General features: G+C 42.0%; 1 protein-coding gene and 1 long non-coding RNA gene across 2 annotated transcripts in view; one reads left to right on the forward strand and one right to left on the reverse strand.

Moving 5' to 3' along the window:
• The window catches only part of LIFR (LIF receptor subunit alpha), a 114,476-nt gene extending 107,429 nt beyond the window's left edge, over nt 1-7,047 (reverse strand). The window contains exon 1 of the mRNA XM_023216488.2: nt 6,904-7,047. The gene's annotated coding sequence lies outside the window, so the exon portion shown is untranslated. The remainder of the gene's footprint in view (nt 1-6,903) is intronic.
• Nucleotides 1-18,888, forward strand: part of LOC111545503 — a 107,499-nt gene that overhangs the window by 31,391 nt on the left and 57,220 nt on the right. The window contains exon 2 of the long non-coding RNA XR_002732481.2: nt 6,559-6,706. This is a non-coding gene — a long non-coding RNA (uncharacterized LOC111545503). The remainder of the gene's footprint in view (nt 1-6,558; nt 6,707-18,888) is intronic.

Below are 18,888 nucleotides of genomic sequence, written 5' to 3' on the forward strand. Positions count from 1 at the left end.
ATCATTCCCCGTGGCTTTAAATACTTTTATTGACCTCATTGTTCAAAATCCTCAGAGAAGTCAGTATTACAGAAAAAAGAAATGAATTTTCAATTTTAACTAAACCTCATTTTTCTTCTCTACTTGTTTTTTAAGTTAAATGTTACATGTAGTTGCAGTTGTTAGTAAGATATGCAATTTTGCTAAGACAAATAAGTAAATAATAAAATATTTATAAAATTCAGAATGTATATTTGCTTAGGTCTTTGAGTACCTTTTTCAAAAGGCCTTACATTCCTATGGATTAATCAAGCACATCTCAGATATTGTCCTTTAAATGCTCAGGAAAGAAATGGCCCATAATAGGATAAAAGGCACATTACGATCTGAAGTTGAGAATTTGCCTGGAAATTTTTCTTTAGAACTGGAATTACTCTAGAAAGTGTATGAAAAGCTCTGAGAACTTCATTATTTCTCCAAATCATCTATCTATAGGTTAGCAATGCATTTATATATTTTACCCATAAAAATAAAGTAGATCCAATTATGCATATGTTTATTGGTATTTATTATACTTTTACATTGAAGAGCTCTGTTATTGATTTCATTTTAAAAGTCATGTTCTTTGGGATACTGCCTCCTTTAAGTGTAGGGCTAACTCCTTTCCCCATTTTTTTTTTACAAGTTAGCTATTGATCTTGTTAGATCGTGTTTAACCAAGAAATAGTAATGCTTATGTTATACTTTAGAGGACTATGAATATCAAAGTGAATGGTCCTTAACTATTAAAAAAAATAGATGAAAGTAATTTTGCTTATTAAAATAATTTAACTTTACAACAGCTAGTTCTCAAGTGAAATTGAATCCCAAATTAATCCCAAGTGATTCTTGAAAATGCTATAAAATTCAAATCTGGTATCATGAAATTTAAAAAAATGGGAGAAGGGTTAAGGATAAGATTTGATAGTCTTATTCCATTAAATAATAGTTTATGGAAAGTACTGAAATGGGATTTTAGAATTATTAAAATTTAATTCCCAAATTAGATTTGCAATGGCAAATGGTCAGAAGGCAGAGAAAAAAATGTGTGTATGTGTCCTCCCTCCTTCTTTGTTCTTGGGCAGAAAGTAGCTCCACCACTTGTAAAGGGAGTCCCCAGAGAAAGGAAAAGCCCTTAGCTACATTTCCCAGATTTGGAAACCTGGAAATGCTAGAATTGTGAGGGCAGGGTGTGGCAAAATTTCTACTTTTCACTGTTTAGAAACTCACTTATCTAATTGGAACTAGAACATCTATGCAGTTAACTCATTTAATTCTTACAAACCCGGGACATGGATCCCATATTGATTATTCCTACCAAAACAAGGGTTTTTCTAAGACATAATTCACCAAGTAATTTATCAGAGGTGACTTAGTAAATGTAGGATCTAGAATTAGCCTCAAGTCTTTTCTATTATTTTCTCTTCCTCTTCTGAATACAGAAATACGAGCTTTGATCATTTGCCTTCTCTGAATAAATTATTTCCACATGAGAACAGATTACATCCTTTGACTATGATAAGTAGAGACTGATCCTCTAGGGGAGGCAAATTTGCAAGCTGGGGACTTGAAAATCCCCAGGGAGGACTGGTCAAGAGCCAGAAGACCACACAAGCATGAGGGGAAGGGACTGGGAAGTAAGAGGGAGATAAAAGTGGGGAGGTGGGAAAATACTTGGTAACTTTTCCTTGGACCCTAGAGACCTGTGTACCATTGTAAACATCATTTGGATAACTCCTTTGACGCTGCCTCTGTCCTCTGTGCCTGGCATAATATAGAAAGGTAAAGCAGTGTTCCTGTGATATTATAGGTAACTGAGGACCACCACATGACTGATAATCAAAAGGCAAATACTTGTTCAATGATGACCATGAATAACAATTAGAAGAAGAGCTATTTTTTTACCAAGAGCTTGTTGCATGTCCATCGCCACCACCACCATCATCAAAATTCATTAGCACGTATTGAGTCCTCACTATGTACCAGACCCTGTTCCAAGCTCCTTGCAAGTATTATCCCACTAAATTTGTACAACTATCAACTATTCAATCAAGTAGATGCCATTATTATCTCCCCTTTACAGAAAGCAGAAACTAAGGCAGAGGCAGAAACATTACTTGTCCAAGCACACAGGATCCAAACCCAGGGATTTGACACCAGTAACTGCAAATGGCTTACACATTTCAGTCAAAGATTTTTGTTGACTCCCTTTTATATGCCAGGCTCTGTGAGGAGGCGGTGATGCAATGTTGAGAAAAAGTTGACATAAATCCTGTCCTTATGGAACGTTCAGTCAGCTGAGGGACAGTAGTCAAATGATGATATAAATAAATGTAGAACTGTAATGGTGCCAAGGATTCTGAAGGAAGGGCTTGCAGCACTATAATAGTATCTGTCCAGAAGACCTGCCCTAGTTTCATTTAATCTTCACAACAACCCTCTTCCTATTTTGTACATTGGGACAGAAGCAAGGTTTAGGGAGAGATGGGAAAACCCTCTAGGCACTTGCCTAAGGGCAATCTAGTCAAACCTTCCCAAGTTATGAATCAATTTTTTCACTCTGGGTCATGTCACATTTTAGTTGCCATTAGCAAATCATTTCACTTAGAAGCCTAAGTGGTAATTATGTGCACACTAAGGGATCCATAATACTGATTTTACTTTAGTACAACTCACACATTTTTGTATGCAAAGATTTCCCACTGCTCATGTAACAGACACCAGGCATTTAACTGACTGCTCACATGGGCATACTGGCAAGAGGTATTCAGCTGAGGACTCCACACTAATGTTTTGGACTTAATGTTATGCTTTAACTTTTCATCTGTTTTGTGGAATGTAGAATTTGGCTTAATGACTGTGTTTATTTCTGTTCAAAGCACTGGAAATAAAAGGTTTGTGCAGATGCTTGAAGGACACCATATAGACTATTCACAAACTTTTGTGGTCAGTTTAGCCACCATGGTCAGGCCAAGTGACTCACTCTGAACTGAGTTTTGTTGTTTCTTAAAATATTGTTTTGCTCTTGTCCTCAGGAAAGTTGGTGTATTCGTCACAAACATCGCTAGGTGGGAGAAGGGGGTGATAGGAGGTGGGATGATGTGAAATAGTCTGTGTGACAAAAGTTTGTTTCAACTTTCCTAGTTATTCCTAAGACTGTGTTTGACCCAAAGAGCATTTTGATCTAGAAGACACCTTAAATTGGAGTGTCTAGTGAAAACCTGCATGCTGCGAAGCACAGAGCTGAGTCTCTGAGAGATTCAGTGATATGACCAATGCCCTGGACTGGTTGGTGGCACAGACGTGCTTACCACTAACTCCAGCCTCCCAAAAGCCACAGTCCATAGTTCCTTAACTCCACTCCATGCTGACTCTTGGACTTCAACTCTTAATTTCTTTCAGTGTTATTATGTCTTCCCTTCTTCCCTTTTCATACCTTAAAGGTGGTGCCACAATCATCTGAACTGACACGTATTAGCTTACTAACTACGGCCTTGTAGTTTTTGCCAAAGAAAGCATTAGTTATGTAACTCTACTCTGTTTTCTAGGAGTATAGAGTTTTAAACAGAAAATTTTAAAGAAATTGGAAATTTCTTTCTTTCTTTTTTTTTTTTTTTGAGACGGAGTCTCGCTCTGTCGCCCAGGCAGGAGTGCAGTGGCGCAATCTCGGCTCACTGCAAGCTCCGCCTCCTGGGTTCACGCCATTCTCCCGCCTCAGCCTCCCGAGTAGCTGGGACTACAGGCGCCCGCCACCTCGCCCGGCTAATTTTTTTGTATTTTTAGTAGAGACGGGGCTTCGCCGTGTTAGCCAGGATGGTCTTGATCTCCTTACCTCGTGATCCGCCCGCCTCAGCCTCCCAAAGTGCTGGGATTACAGGCGTGAGCCACCGCACTCGGCCTCAGAAATTGGAAATTTCTTTAAGAAAAAAAAGAGGGAAGAATTAAAAGGTATAGTTAAGCAACATCAACTAGCTTCATAAATTAAAGAAATTTTAAGTACATTATGTGAGTCTGGGCATAGTGGCTCACACCTGTAATCCTAGCACTTTGGGAGGCTGAGGTGGGCAGGTCCGTTGAGGCCAGGAGTTTGAGACCATCCTGGCCAACATGGCGAAACCCTGTCTCTACTAAAAACAAAAAATGAGCCGGGTGTGGTAGCAAATGCCTGTAATCCCAGCTACTCGGGAGGCTGAGGCACAAGAAATGCTTGAATCTGGGAGGTGGAGATTTCAGTGAGACGAGATTGCACCACCGCATTCCAGCCTGGGCGACAGAGCAAGACTCTGTCTAGAACAACAACAACAAAAAGATATATTACATGAGACATCAGCATATGTGCATATTTTTTCTATTTTTTAGAAAAAACTAATAGTTTAATCAGTTTAATTAAATTAAACTAATGTTTTTAAAACTATTTTTAGTTTGTATGGATATATAACAGTTGTACATATATATGCAAATTTAATGGTAATAAATGTAACAGACATTGTAGCTGACTATTTCAGCAATAGGGTCAGGAAGAATTGTATCTTTTCTAATTAGCCAGGAAAGAATCAAGGGGAAGGAGCGGCCGAGCGCGGTGTCTCATGCCTGTAATCCCAGCACTTTGGGAGGCCGAGGTGGGCGGATCACGAGGCCAGGAGTTCAAGACCAGCCCGACCAACATGGTGAAACCCTGTCTCTACTAAAAATACAAAAATTAGCCGGGCGTAGTGGTGCATGCCTGTAATCCCAGTTACTCAGGAGGCTGAGGCAGGAGAATCCCTTGAACCTGGGAGGCACAGGTTGCAGTGAGCCAAGATTGAGCCACTGCACTCCAGCCTGGGCAACAGAGCTAGACTCTGTCTCAAAACCAAAAAAAAAAAAAAAAAAAAAGTGGGAGGGGAAGGGGAGGATGTCCAGTATGAAACTGGGGGGATGTTTATGAATTCTATTAGAATGGGGAATCTGGCATACGTAAAAACTTAAACCTATGCTGTCTAATACAATTGTTGTTTGCCACACGGAGTTAAGTTTAAATTATTCAAGTGAAATGTAACTTAAAAATTCAGTTCTGTCACATGAGACACATTTCAAGTGCTCAATAGCCACATGCAGCCAGTGGCTATTATATTGGACCGCACAGGGGTAGAACATTCTCATCATTGCAGAAAATGCTTTCGGACAGGGCTGACATAGAAGATGCATCAGAGAAGAGGAAGGAGATGGACGGGTGGGTAGATGAGAGGGGTGCATAAGGTAATTGTGACAGAATGAATGTTTATGTCTCTCTCAAATTCATATGTTAAAATTCTAATGCTTAATGTGATGGTATTAGCACGTGGGGCTTTGGAGAAGGGATTAGGTTTGAGGGTGGAGGCCTCATGAGTGAGATTAGTGCCCTTATGAAAGGGACCCCAGACAGCTCCCTTGTCCCTCTTGCTATGTGAAGACCTGATAAGAAAACAGTCCTCTAAGAACCAGGAAGTGGGTGCTCACCAGGCTCTGATTCTGCCTGGTGCCTTGATCTTGGAATTCCCAGCCTACAATCTGTGAGAAATAAATGATTTTTGTTTAAGCTACCCAGACTATGGTATTTTCATTATAGCAGCCTAAACAGACAAAGATAGAAATGTTTACCAGGAAAAGGATGTGCTAGATGGATAAGGGAAAACGAGAGACAGGACACACGGACGTGATCCAGGGAAAGGTCTTGACTTGGGTTAGAGCTTGGATTCAAGGCATTGGCTGGCTGCGATAGAACCTTTGTGCATATTTTTTAAAATGGTGTCCCTCTGGGCAGAAGCATCCTGTGGTTTTGGCTGGTAGATAGTTCTTTGTGCAAAGAAAAAAAGTGTACTTTCCTCTAAATAATGGAGATGGTTAAAAGATCAGTGGTTGTTAGGGACTGGAGAAGGCAGGGAAGAAAAGGAGAATGAACAGGTGGAGCACAGCGGAGTTTTAGCAATAGCAACGAAGCTACTGTGTAAGATACCATAAGGGTGCATATATGTCATCACATGTTTGTCAAAACCCATAGAATGCACAACACAAAGGGTATACATAGTATACATAGTAATGAATACTATGAACTTTAGTTCATACTAATCTATTACTATTGATTCATCAGTTGCAACAAATGTACCACACTAACATAAGATGTTAATAATAGGGGAGACTTGGAGTGGGGTGGATGGGGTGGGCAGGGGTATACGAAACTCTCTGTACTTTGTGCTCAGGTGTTTTGTAAACCTAAAACTGCTCTAAGAAATAAAGTCTAGTAATGAAAAATAGAAAGGGAACCTATTTAACTATTTCTCATAAAATATTTTCAGGCACTCTGAAAGTCTTCATGTTCACATACGCAATGACATGACAATAAAACACACTAATCTGGTTTTAGCTGATAATCTAATGTAGTTATATGTGATTCTATCAATATCCAACATGGAAAAAAAGCAAAAGAATGTACCTTCCTCCAGGTTTCCACAGAGCAGCTTCTCTCATCTTGGTGAGCAGAGTGCAAGCTGGATTTTCCTACCCACTTGCTCTCTTCCTTAGGTGTCTGTACAGTGCACAAACTGTACAACTGTACACAGTGACCATTTCTACTTTGGGTCTCTAAACAAGGGCTGGTATCATTACAGTGCCTGAAGACTGAGGAGGACCGTCCCTGTAGGATGCCAAGGATTGACTAGAGAAAGTCTGGGTGAGTGCAGATCACAGGAAACCACACAAGAAACACTCTTTTGTAGGACAAAGAGGCAAGGTCAGAGCCCCGAAAACCCCTCACAACTGGTATTAAAGCAGAGTGGGAAGAAATCTAAAGGGACAGGTCCTTTAGATTTAAGGGGACATGGGACACAAAGCCAGGAAGGAAGGAAGCAAACCCCAGCAATACTGTACCTGGAGGGTGATGAATGAGTCGCAGAGGCTCCCTTTCTGAGCTGGGATTAGGAGTTGATAGCGGTCTTGCAAGTGCAGTTCTGCAGAGCAAAGGGCCCGGTGCCTTGCAGCAGAGACACGTTCTGGGAGAGAGGGTTAGGATTTGAGTAAGTTCACACCAGGAGGCTATATATACATGTGTGGCATTGCCCAGGGGCTGGAGGGAAAGAGGAGAAGGAAAATGCATCCCAACAATGACTGGAATGCATCAGCAGTGCAAAACAAAACTCTTGGGAAAACCAAATTGTGACTTGGATTGTGGTTCGAGGAGCTAGTAATGGGATAAAAAGCTTTTGCCTCCAGGCCGGCAGCTTGAGTCCAACCCCAGGTTAGGAGTTAGCAATGTGCTTCAGATGTCAGTGTGAAAGGAATCCATGGGGCCAATCTAACCTTCTAGTATTAGAGTAATCCTGAAAAGAACCACCTGCCACAACAGGTAATCTTAGCAGCCTACTTCATGAGATGACTGGGAAGGGAAGATGAATTGAGATACTGGCTCATTCTTAGCCACGGAGGGAGCCTCTTTAGAATAAGACTGGAGTAATATGGACAATTTCTACCACTCCTTTATATACAGGCCAATGTTCCTCGAAGCTTGGTTCATGGACCAGTTGCACCCATATCACCCTGGGATGCTTATTAGCAATGCAAACTTCCCTGGGTCCACTCTAGACCAAGTGAATCTGCATCTTTAGGGTTGGGATCTGGGAATCTGCATTTTAGCTTCTTAAGTGATTCTTGTGTACACTGAAGTTTGAGGAATACTGAGGCAGCTCAGAGGTTCTCAAACTTCAGCATGCATGAGAATCACATCACTTACAGGGCTTGTTAGCTTACAGGGGCTTGGGCCCCACCTCCAGAGTTTCCAATTCACTATCTGGGATGAGGCTTGATAACTTACATTTCTAAAAAGCTTCCAGGTCATGCTGCTGGACTAGAGACCACACTTTGAGAACCACTGCTGTAAACAGAGCACTTTACCTGGCTCAGAAAGTGTAAAATCGCCCTTACCATTCATCCACATAATTCAGCTGGCTTCTACCATCCTGTTATATAGATGACTGACACCCATGACCTCTTTTTCATCTTGTTAGATAACTTCTAGTTTTAGATTGACAATATGAAAAAGGATTACACCTGAATCTTGTATATTGTTCTGGTTCCACATGTTTATATTATTATCATCACTGTCCTTTCCTCGTTTTTGGCGGTGACCTGTTCAACTTTGTGCTACCTTGGGCTTCAAAATGCAAAATCAGCTCCTTTCTTTGCTTGCATGTCATGCAAAAAAAAAAAAAAAAAAAAAAAAAAAAAAAATGCTTCCAAAGTAGAGAAACCTGAAAATATTCTGAAATTCAGAAGGTGTTATTTTGGGGGGCCTTTCTGGGACAGGATGTCCCCATCATCAGCTAGAGGAAGCCCAGCTTCTGATAAACAAAGTTTTGCCTTGCACAGATCAAAGGGAGCCATTTATTGAAGGAAGGGATGGAAGTATTTGATGAGGCCCTTCTGCAGACTCCCTGTAAACAGGATAAACCCTATCAATGAAAGCTTATACTGAGCCAGGCCACAGTCCCCAGGAACAATGGAGCAACAAGAACACTGGGTGGTAAGGAAAGAGCCTTGGTCCAGACAAGATTGTTCTGCCAAGAGAATGGCTGTAAACAGGATTAGTTGTAATGAGATTATGAACTTAGGACCTGGAGGCCTGAACTGGAGAGTTCAGAGTTACATAAAGAAAAGACACAGAAGTAGCTCGTGGGGTGAGAGGATGCCAAAAGGACAACGACTTTTCCTTCCTAGCATCCCTCTAGCCCAGAGGTGCTATCTCTCTGGGGAGGAAAAATTAGTCACTGTAATTGCACATATTGCTTGTAGGAGCAGACGAACTAGGGACTAAAGCACCAAAGTAGTGGACCTCAATTAGGGGATACTGGCAATGTCTGAAGACATTTTTGGTTGTCACAGCTGGGTGAGGGAGTGCTACTAGCTTCCAAAGGCAGAGGCCAGGGATGCTGCTCAGTATCCTACAATGCACAGGATAGCCTTGCTCAACTAAGAAATATCCAGCCCCAAATGCAGAGGTTGAGAACCCCTGTGCTAGAGTAACAAAGAGGGAATCCAGCTAGGATGCTGGTTGATGACCAGCTGGAGACGGAGCATGGCAGTGGTGGGGAGGGATCGGGCAAGTATTTCATGGGCTTAGTCTAGAGGGATGTCATATTAGCAGTCCTCAGAAGGTGAAAGTTGGTTGTTGAGTGGGGGTGGATGGAGCAAGAAAGTTATTTATTTTGTGTGTAAAGCACATACAGTGCATAAAGACATAGACAGCATTTCTGGGGTATTAAAGTTTCACGGGGATTGGTGGGTTGCTTGGGAAAATAATGTCTAAAAAGGCTCCTTAGGAGGTGATAATGAAAAAAAAAAGGCTGAGAAACACTTATTAGACTCTAGAAATTCACTCACTTTCCTCAGCTGCATCCAGGATTCATGTATTTTTTTCTAAGAAACAAATCTATGGCAGTGACTCCATGGCTAAGACTGGTTTCTTATTGCCTTCAGGATAAAATAGAAATATCCTTGCATTTTAAGGCACACTTTTTTTTTTTTTTTTTTAAATAGAGAGCGTCTTGCTCTGTTGCCCGGGCTGGAGTACAGTGGTGTGGTGTAATCTTGGTGCACTGCAACCTGCCCCTCCCGGGTTCGAGCATTTCTCCCACCTCAGCCTCCCAAGTAGCTGGAATTACAGGCATGCACCACCATGCCTGGCTAATTTTTGTGTTTTTGTAGAGATGGGGTTTCACCCTGTTGGCCAGGCTGGTCTTGAACGCCTGACCTTAGGTGATCTGCCTGCCTCGGCCTTCCAAAAGGCACACTTTCAATATGGCTCCTGCCACATTCTACCTAACATCCCTAGTGTCAGCCATAGGGAATCACTGATAGCTGTTTCCAACTCACTGAGCTTTTTCTCTGCAGGCCTGCATCACCCCCTCTTGCCCCTTCCCCTGACATCCCTCAAGTGGCTAACTGCTACTCATTCTCAGCTCCTCCACGATGTCTGCCCTAAATTCCTCAACACTGGGCTACTTGCCCCTTTTCTGCACTTCCCCTAGCATAGGATGTATCTTACTCCTATTGCAGCGTTGTTCCCACTTTGCTATAATAATTTACTTCCTTGTCCATAAGGAACTCTTAGGCAGGTGTCTGTGCCTAGCACAATACCTGGTGCATACTGAAACCTCAATAAATACTGGTTAAAACCGTAAGATAATTTGCACTCATTATCTCCTTTCATCCACTTTACCTTCTTTGAGATAGCTATGATTATTCTTATCTTGTATAAAAGTGCATGGATTTCTCAGATGACAAATGGGTATAACCTTCTTCCATGCCCTCTTCTGGGTCCTAAACATTATCTAGACCTATGGCCAGGAAAGAGAATGAGCAGGCTTCCCCCAGGAGCTGTGTTACCAGTAGAAAGAGCATAACTTAGAAATGATTCACAGAAAAAACAAAGAGTAAAGACAGAAAGTGAGTCAGGGATAAGGGTTTTATAAATACAAGGGTTTCCCATTCTGACATCTATAGCATAAACCAAAGGCAGCACCTAGCTCTCCAGGAAACAGTTAGAAACCCATTGCCTTAAAGTCCTAGAGCTAAGACATGCATTTTCAATAGAGTGATCCCAAGTTGGACTTTCTGGCACCATTACTGACAGGGTCACTGGCTCAGTCACAGAATCCAAAGGTATGATAATAGTTGAGATGGAAGTCCTCAGGGTGCAGTTTGAAGCATAGACCTTGAGAACCTGGAGATCAGTGGGAAGGTCAGGATCCAAGACACAGTTTGGACAGTCATCATTAGTACATAGGGCCTATGTTACAGGTGGTCTTTGAAGCTGTGAGAGTGAATGAAATTAGAGAGGGATAAAAGTGTGGAGTGGAAACAGGCCTGGTATAGAAAGTGCCAAATAATCTCTCGATGTCTTGCATTTTCAGTTAATTTTTTAATCTATAACTTATCTTCTCCATTAGTTTACAGACTCCTTGGTGTTGGGGACAGCTTTAGATACTTTACAAAAATTTTAAAGATGCTTAAGGATTTAGTTAACAAATTAATTAAACCTGTTCCCTTCATCATTAAACTTCTGGAAATAGCTATAAACCAAAAATAAAATTCTAAGCCTTCTGACCATCTGAATGGACCCATCCTCTCAGTAAGGGCATTCCAAAGTTAACCTGAAAAACTAGTTCAGGCCATGATGGGAAGGGAGGGTCAGACATGCCTCATTGTACCTTCCTCTCTTTTAGAAATATACTGATAGAACAGACTCTTTAAGTCTGATAAGAAACATTTTTACAATCTATTCTCTCTGAAGTTTGCTACCTGTGGGCTTCATCTGCATGATAAAACCTTGGTCTCCACAATCCCTTATCTTAACCTAGACATTCCTAAGTCTTTAGACAATAACTTAACTCTTTCAACCAATTGCCAATCAGAAAATCTTCTAATCTACCTATGACCTGGAAGCCCCCTGCTTCCAGTTGTCCCACCTTTCCAGACTGAACAAATGTACATCTTACGTGTATTTGATTGATGTTTCATCATGCTTCCTTAAAATGTATAAAACCAAGCTGTACCCCAAACACCTTGGACACATATTCTCAGGATCTTCTGAGGGCTGTATTATGGGCCATTGGTCATACATATCTGGCTCAGAATAAATGTCTTCAAATACTCTACAGAGTCTGACTCTTCGTTACCGCAGCTTTCCTTTTGTCTTTACCTCCTTTAGTTTTAACTATTTGGGTTCTGCCAGCATCACAGGACTGAAATGTCTCTTTAGCAAGTTGTCTGTAACTTCTGCATTGCCAAATCTACTGGCCTATTCTCAAGTCACCTTCCACAATCTCTAGCATTCAGCACTACTAGTTCCCCTCATTCACTGAACAGTTGCCATCCTTGTCTTTCGTATCACCGTGTTCTCTTGGTTCTTTCTCGGACTTCTTTGCTAAATATTACTTTCAGCTTCCGTTCCTGGCTCCTTTTCTTCTCTTAGTCCCCTAAAAGAAGATTATTGTTCAAATTTCTCTTTGTCCTTCTCCTCTCCTTTTTCAGGTTCTACCTTGACAGTCTCATCCACGGTCTCAGCCACGGCTTCTAGGATGAGGTCTCAAGCCCTGATGTCTTTCCTGATCATTTTGGACCTGATTCTCTGAAACTGGGGGAGGAAGCTGAATGCTGGGCCACTTTTTAACAATGTGGCCAGCAGCCCTGGGTTGATCCTAGAAGCAAACATTAGTCTAGTAAACTACACAAGGACAAAGGTAGAACAGGACACACAGGGGTAACACTGACCTCAGTGGGTGTTGCGGACTGAATGCTTGTGTTCTGCTCAAAATTCATATGTTGAAACCCTGTCCTCTAATGTAATGGTGGTAGGAAGTGGGGTCTTTGTGAGGTATTTAGGATTAGATGAGGTTACAAGATGGAGCCTTTATGCATGGGATTAGTGTCCTTAAAGAGAGTCCTGAGAGAGCTTGCTTCCTCTTTCTGCCATATGAGGACACAGTGAGAATACTGCTGTCTATGAACCAGAAAGCAAGCCCTCCCCAGGCACCTTATCTGCGGACACCTTGATCTTGGCCTTCCCAACCCCTAGAACTATGAGAAATAAAATGTCTGTTGCTTAAGCCACCCTGTCTGTGGTGTTTGGTTATAGCAGCCTGAACTGACTACAACAAGGGTCAGTCAGTCAGGACACAAACTTGAAGGAATGGAGCAAAGATGGGAAGAGAAAGAGATGCCAGGTGCAGGTGGGTCTGCTGTCAGTTCAGGATTTCTCTCCTGGACCCTGAGTTCCCGCCATGGCATAGCTCTTACCTGGGTTCGTGCACTCCTTATAGGGTCAGGAACGGTACATATGTACTGATTTCCAGACCACATTTCCATGAGGCCTTGCCAGATCCTTCCACTGGGACCTCCTGTCTCCTTCCTCCAAGCTCACTTGACATTTGTTCTCTAGGGTTCTGCACTTGGCTCACATCTTTGCATTTCCTTTTTCACCTTGCTGGGTGATCTCATCCACTCCCATGGCTTGAGATACTAGTTTTAGGCTGACAACTCCCAAATATGTATCTCTAGCCTAAACTCCAGACCTGTAACTCTACCTATAAATTAAATAAGAACCTAAAAATCAATATACCCCCAACTGAAGCTATTCTCTTCTACCCAGACTGACTCTGTTCTGTCCCTTGTGTTCTCACTGCTGGATAACACCAATGCCCATCCAAGCTAGAAACCACTGCATCATCCTTGCCTCGTCCATGCCTCATCCACCTTTCTCTGTGTGTGAGTCAATTTGCCTCTTAATCATCTGTCAATTTATTCACATTTTCCTTCTCCACTGCCAATTTCTTGGCTACTCTTCATTTTTCACCTGAATATTCCAGTCGTTTATCAACCAGTCACTTGTGTCCAGTTTCACAACCTCCCAATCAGTCCTCCAATGCCATTATACAATTTTCTTTAAAGTAGGAAGCTGATGATGTTACTCCACAGTTCAATGACTTCTCATTGTCTCCTACCAGATAAAATCTAGACACAATTCTTGGCACACACTCCTCCTTCTCTATGTAGGCTTATTTACAGACAATTTCCTAGTAGTACTTCATACCTTAGGTACAAATAGTGTCAGTCTCCATAATTGACCATGCTGTTTCGCAACTCCACACCCTAGTGCATGTGTACCCACTACCTGGAATGCCCCTTCCCTTTATTCTGGTGGATTAAGTCGTTCAAGCCCCAGTCCCTACATCATCTTCTCTTTGAGGCCGTCTCTGACCTTTCCTTTTTTCTCTATGCTCCTCTTCTCTTACATCCATTATATATACCTGTTTTCCAGCACTAGTGGGCTAAATTCTAATTCCTTGCTTAGGTTTTTATCTTCCTGTCTCAATTCTGAGTTCTTCAAAGACAAGTGCCTTATCTCATGATTTCACTTCCCTCTGCAGCTAGCACAATGCTTCTAAAACTGTTTTCCTTGGATTACTAGTCTTATTGTTACTGGTAGTTAGACAGGCATGAGTGGGGCAGGAAAGGGATCTTCTCCCCCCACCCAGAAGGAATATCAGGTGATGGTTCGACAACTATCACACTGACTCTCTCAGGAAGAGACAAGCTCCTGCTGATCCACAGCTGTTAACATTAAAGTGTTAATTGAATGCAGACACCTGGGAAAAGCAACGTCCTGGGAATATGCATTAAGAGACAAAATGGAGTATGACCTTCCAGGAGCACACCACTGGAGAAGGGAAGAAAGCCTCAGATGTACATGCCTACAACTTCCTAAACACACTGCGCATGCTCAATTCCCAAGGGTAAGGCAGGCACTGCGCATGCGGGCCACCCACCCTAAAGAAAGAATCACCCTAAGGGAAAAGGGTACAAGATGGCAGCCTATAAAGTCCCAGGGTCAAGGTTGAACACTGCACTTGTTCTCCAAATCACCCACTGGATCTCTTCCACGTGTTCTTTCCTTTTTTTCCTGTTCTAAAGCATTTTTAATAAACTTCCGTTTCTACTTTGAAGCTTGCCTTGGTCTCTTTTCCTGCCTTATGCCCCTCAGCTGAATTCTTCTGAAGAGGTAAGAATTGAGGTTACTGTAGACCTGTACGGATTTGCCACTGGTAACCGAGATACCTTCCACTAGTCACATTGTGAATTATTTTAAAAGGTATTCTTGAAATGAGAATCTGTGGTCAAGTAAGTTTTGGAAAAACTGCATATTCACAATACTTATGAGCTCAGAGAAGTCTTTCAGCAGAAACCTGTTCAATCTGGTTTAACTCTGTCCCTTCCAAACCCAAGGTCAGGGAAAGACGCTTAAGCAGATCCTTACAACACATGTGCAAGGAGCAAAGGTAGAGACGTGCCCAGACAAAGGGTGATGTAGGAAAACAGAGTAGGGGCTGCCCCAGGGTCCACGGGTTCTGGAAGCATTTTTGGAAAAAAATGATCTCCATTGCTCACAAGAAGATAATGGTCAATTAAACCCTCAGAAAGAAAACTTCCTAGTATTCTAATGCCTCCAGGGACTAAACTTCAGAATTGAATACAACTATCCAAAGGTTTTATTATCCAGGAAGGTCAAGTCTTCCAGGATGTTTTCTTCTCTTATTCATTCCTGTGGTCAGACTCAACTTTGAACTGGTCTACTCCACAGATGAACCACATCCTTCAACTCACTTAACAGCATCTATTATCCTATTGTTGCTTATATTTTTCTGGTTATATCCTAATGATCTCCAGCCACAATACTGGAGAGCAGCCACTGGTCATTTACACTGTCATCTCATGGACTCTACGAGGCCCAAGCCCATAGTGAGACTCAACAAATGTTTATTAAATGCAGCAAACACAAGCATAATCTAATACTTCCTATTTGCCTTGAGGTGGTAGAGATGCAAATGTGGTGAACCAGAGGCTGAACTTGGGCATTTGGCGCTCCTGTGGAGCATTTTCTGCAGTGGCTGAGGCTGAGGGGGGCAGAACTTTTCTTCACTGTTTCTGTCTAGAAGAAAGGAATTTAACTAGTCCTACTGAACTCCCAGACCTGTGGAGAGGAGAAAGGGGCAGCATCTCTGTCTTGGATATCCAGCACATTCCCCCAGAGACAGCCATTTGTTCTGTAAGGACCAAAAGGTATCCAGACAAGTCTCAATCAATTTAGAAAGTTTATTTTGCCAAGGCCGGGCGTGGTAGCTCACGCCTGTAATCCCAGAACTTTGGAAGGCTGAGGTGGGCGGATCACCTGAGGTCAGGAGTTCGAGACCAGCCTGGCCAACATAGTGAAACCCCATCTCTACTAAAAATACAAAAATTAGCTGGTTGTGGGCACCTGTAGTCTCAGCTACCTGGGAGGCTGAGGCAGGAGAATCGCTTGAACCTGGGAGGCAGAGGTTGCAGTGAGCTGAGATCGCGCCATTGCACTCCAGCCTGGGCGACAAAGCAAGACTCTGTCCCCAACACACACAAAAAGAAAAAGTTTATTTTGCCAAGATGAAGGACACTCCATGACACAGCCCCAGGAGGTCTTGACAACATGTGCCTAAGGTGGCAGTGTACAGCTTGCTTTATACAGTTTAGGGAGACAGGAGACATCACTCAATACATGTAAGATTTATATTGGTTTGATTTGGAAGGGCAAGACAACTCAAAGGGAGAGGGGCAGCTTCCAGGTCATAGGTAAATTTAAGCATATTCTGCTTGGCGATTGGTTGAAAGAGTTACTCTCAGTATTATTATCAGTAGAAAGGAATGTCTGGGTTATGATAAGGGGTGTGGAGACCAAGGTTTTATCATGCTGATGAAGCCTTCAAGTAGCAGGCTTTCCAGAGAATAGACTACAAAGGTTTCTTGTCAGACTTTAGGTTTATGTTGATATTAACGCTGGAGGGGTACAATGAGGCATGTCTGGCCCCCGCTTCACGTCATGGCCTGAACAGTCTTTCAGGTTAAATTTTAGAGGGCCCTGGGGTGTGAGGACGATGTTGAGTTTTATTTTTGGTTTACAGTTTTACAGACACTGGGCTATATTTCCAGTTTTGCGTAGAGGAGGGCACCACAAGAGCAAGCACTGTGTTCAGTGCACAGACTGGAATCCTTGCTTCACTACTTGCTCGCTTTGTGATTCTAGGCAAATTGCTTGACCTCTCTGTGCCTAAGTTTTCTCATCTGTAAAATGGGGGGTGATAATCACAGTACCCCTTCCTCCTAGGATTCTTGTGAAAATTAAATGAGTTGCTATTCATGTAGAATTTAGAAGCAAGTGCTACTTAAGTGTGTGAAAGGAAAATAAATTTTAGGACCCCCAAATCACTAAGCCAAAGGGAAAATCTGAGCTGGGAATGGCTTAGAGCAAACCTGCCTCTCGTTCTATCCCTAAAAAAGATATCTGCTAAGATAAAACAAGCTACATACCTTCCTCACAAGCAAATTTCCTGTGGACAAAGGACAGACAGAACTCAAAGTCATCTCTCTGCTCATGGAGGTAAATGCATAGCTGATTGTTTCCTTTGGAAAGGCTAATCAGAAATTCAAAAGATTGCAACCATTTGTCTCTTACCAACCCGTGACCTGGAATCCCTCTCCTTGCTTGGAGTTGTCCTGCCTTTCCAGACAGAACAATGTACATGTTACATATATTGATTGATGTCTCATATCTCCCTAAAATGTATAAAACCCAGATATGCCCCAACCACCTTGGGCACCTGTCGTCAGGACCTCCTGAGGCTGTGTCATGGGTATGCGTCCTTAACTCCAGCAAAATAAACTTCCTAAATTGACTGAGACCTGTCTCAGATATTTGGAGTTCACAAGTCTTTGTGAAATCAATCAATCAATCAATCAATCAATCAATCAATCAATATTAATTGCTATGTTGGGGCAGATCCAGAATGAGACCATGGATAATGTATTAGGCTGTTCTTGCGTTGCTATAAAGATGTGCCTGTGATGGAAATTTATAAGAGAGGTTTAACTGGCTTGCCATGGCTCTGCAGGCTGTACAGAAAATAGTGTCAGCATCTGCTCAGCTTCAGGAGGCCTCAGGGAGCTTTTACTCATGGCAGAAGGTGAAACGGGGGCAGCCATAGCACATAGAGAAAGCAGGACTGAGAGAGAGAAAGAGAGAGAAAGATAGACAGAGAGAAAGAGAGAGAAAGAAGGAGAGAGAGAGAGACAGAGAAGGTTCCACACACTTTTAAACGACCAGATCTAGCCAGGAACTCATTATCACAAAAACAGCACCAAGCCATGACCCAAACACCTCCCACCAGACCCTACCTCCAGCATCAGGGATTACAATTCAACAGGAGATTTGGATGGGATCAAATATCCAACTCTATCAGACAATTACCTGCGAGCACAAATTATCTATATTGCTGGCACCTACTATTTAAAAATAGTAATAAGAGCTGCTTCTTTCATATCTGATTGCATCCTAAAAATTAACTAGAAAGTGGGCATTATTTCCATTTTTTATTGAGTAAACAGCCTCAGTTGCATATTAGGTGATAGAGCTAGGTTCCAAATTCATGCCTGTCCCACTGCCAAGCCCAATACCTTTCCCTCAAGGACACTTTTTTTTTTTTTTTTTTACCCCCATAGGGAAAGTTTGGTTTAGAGGCAACCCAGTACATCCCCATGACTTACTGATTGGGAAGTGGCTCATAAACCACTTACATCACACAATTCATATCATATCCAAACTGTATGTTCAGAATTAATTAGTATTTATTATAAAAGTTAAACTGATATGCAACATTTGTTTTTAAAGATAAAACAATATTAACAGCAAGTCTCTTTCCTTCCTCAACTCTTCTATCCCCAGTAGTTCCTAAAGTCTTAGGAAATATAAAAAATGATCTGTTCATTTGTAAACATATTTTTTTAAAAATAGTATTTATAAATGAGATTATGCACCGTTTGGTATCTTCTTTGGGTTATTTAACATTTATCTAAGCTGTTTTAAATCCAAGCACTCGTTCTTAGAATCATCTATACTTATTGGGATGTTTCTGTTGAAAGTCTACTGATGGCGCTTACAGCTCAGGGTCACATCCTGTATGTATAACCAGAGCCTGTGGACTCATTGTGCCTCACATTTTCATCTAAGAAAGGTCCTTATCATATTCTGCGTGCATCAGATACCTCCACAGATCAGAGCAGGGTCTGTGGCTAGAATTATAAAATATTTTTTGTCTATCTGGGCTTTTTCAAAACAAAGGCTTCAATATTCAACGTAGCTCCCAAACTCCCATCTTCACTCCCAGCCCTCTCTTTTGCAATCTCTCTCTCTCACTGTCTCTCATATGCACACTCTCTCCGTCTCTCTCTTATTCACAAGCTTTCCTTTCTCGAACCCTATGGAAAATTACCATGCAT

This window comes from Piliocolobus tephrosceles, chromosome 4, assembly GCF_002776525.5.
Source record: "Piliocolobus tephrosceles isolate RC106 chromosome 4, ASM277652v3, whole genome shotgun sequence".
Lineage (NCBI taxonomy): Eukaryota > Metazoa > Chordata > Mammalia > Primates > Cercopithecidae > Piliocolobus > Piliocolobus tephrosceles.